Consider the following 2,387-nt stretch of genomic DNA (forward strand, 5'->3'; position numbering starts at 1 on the left):
CCCTAGAACACACAAGTTGATCCACGTGATCTATTCCTTAGCCGTGTGCGGTGCCCCCAGCCACCATAGTCCTCGATAATACTGTAGCGGAGTTTAGGCGAAGCCCTGCTGCTGTAGTACATCAAGATCGTCACCACGCCGTCGTGCTGATGGAACTCTTCCCCGACACTTTGCTGGATCGGAGTCCGTGGATCGTCATCGAGTTTAACGTGTGCTCGAACTCGGAGATGCCGTAGTTTTGGTGCTTGATCGGTTGGATCGTGAAGACGTACGACTACTTCCTCTACGTTGTGTCAACGCTTCCGCAGTCGGTCTGCGTGGGTACGTAGACAACACTCTCCCCTCTCGTTGCTATGCATCACATGATCTTGCGTGTGCGTAGGAATTTTTTTGAAATTACTTCAAAACCCAACAGTGTCCATAGTTTCTACAAATATTTACAACATGGCAATTATTATTCAAACATGACAGATGGATATATTAGTGCCAAACGTAGAACTAGCTACCTAATCATAGTAAGCTATCGGGAGGGGGTATATATCGACAATGACGACACTACATCTATGTCCCTCGACGACCCTCGTTCCCGATAAAAAAAGAGGAAGAAGAAAAAAAAGAGGAGAAGAAAGAATAGAGGAGAAGAACCCTCGAACCCTCGAACCCTCGACGACCCTGGAACCCTCGACCCCTAGACGACCCTCTTCTTCCTCTCATGTTCGAGAGGATCGCCGAGGGGTCGGGAGGTTGCCTAGTGTCAAAGGATTCAACAAAACCATGTCTTCATCATTAGGCGAAAGTAACATGTGCATGATGGTACGAAGCTCTTCAAAGTTGTTCTGGAACGGAGTCCCAGATAGGATAATTCGCTTTTTGGTACAAAGTTCAGCAAGAGCCTTCCGAATATCGCTATTTGGAAGGCCTTTGCTGAATTCGTACGAAAAGGCGGATTATTCTATCCGGGACTCCATTCCAGAACAACTTTGCAGAACTTCGTACCAACATGCCCTGGTTACTGCCGGCTAATGATGAAGGCATGGATTTCTTCAATACTTTGACACTAGGAAACCTCTCTCGACCCCTCGGCGATCCTCGACCCCTCGAACCCTCGACGACCCTGGAACCCTCGACCCCTAGACGACCCTGCTGGAACCCTCGACCCTCGAACCTATAGAACCCTCGAACCCTCGACCCTGAAACCCTCGACCCTTGAACCCTTAACAACCCTCGACCCTCTACCCTAGTTCCCGACCCTCGACCCCTCGAAGAGGAGAAATAAATAAGAAGAAGAAAAAAGAAGAAAAAGAAGAGGAGAAGGAAGAAAGGAATAGTTCCTTTCTTCCTTCTCCTCTTCTTTTTCTTCTTTTTTCTTCTTCTTATTTATTTCTCCTCTTCTTTTCCTCTCCTCTTCTTCTTTCTTTCCTCTTCTTATTTTCTTCTTTCCTATCCTTCTTTTTCTAAAATTGTAATTTTTGCATATATAAAACTTTTCTAAAATTGTAACTTTCTATATAAAACTTTCCTATCGGGAGGTGGAGAAGATCGAAGAAAAAAAAGAAGAAAAAAAGAGGAGAAGAAGAAAGGAATAGAGGAGAAGAAGAAAAAATAGAATAAATTCTATTTTTTCTTCTTCTCCTCTATTCCTTTCTTCTTCTCCTCTTCCTTTTCTTCATCTCCTCGTCTTCTCCTTCTTCTTCTCCTTCTTTCTCTACTTATTTTCCTTTTCCTTATTTTACTTTTTCCTCTCCACTAACATAAAATGCACTAACCTAAAATGCAACAAACATAAAATGCACTAAAGAGGCTCAACTAACCTAAAATCAGTGATGAAATGCACTAACCTAAAATCGATATCTACTAACAACTTAAAAAAATAATACATATATGAAAAAATGCATATATGAAAAAAAACATCATCATATCATCAACAGAAAATAGTATTTTTTCTAAAAATCTATCTTTTGCATATATACATCAACATATATATACACTAACCTAAAATGCACAAAAATGCTATCGAAGAGGGGGTATATCGACCCCCCTCATGTATCCACATACATACATCTATACATACATACATTTCTCATATATAAATACATACATTTCTCATATATAAGTTTTTCTTCTTCTTCCTTTCTTCCTTCTTCCTAGCTAGATATATAAATTTTTGCATATATAAAATACATATATACTTGCATATATGTATAAATTTTTGCATATATAAACTTTTGCATATATAAACAGAGCCTCGACGGCGGCGGCTCACAACGGGGGCGGCCGGCGAGGGCGACAGCGGCGGCGGCGGCGATGGCGTCGGCGACGACCACGGCGTTAGTGGGGGCGGGCGGCGGGCGGCGTCGGGGCAGCGCCTGGTGGCGACGGGGCAGGGG

The sequence above is a fragment of the Triticum dicoccoides genome, chromosome 3A (genome assembly GCF_002162155.2).
Source record: "Triticum dicoccoides isolate Atlit2015 ecotype Zavitan chromosome 3A, WEW_v2.0, whole genome shotgun sequence".
Lineage (NCBI taxonomy): Eukaryota > Viridiplantae > Streptophyta > Magnoliopsida > Poales > Poaceae > Triticum > Triticum dicoccoides.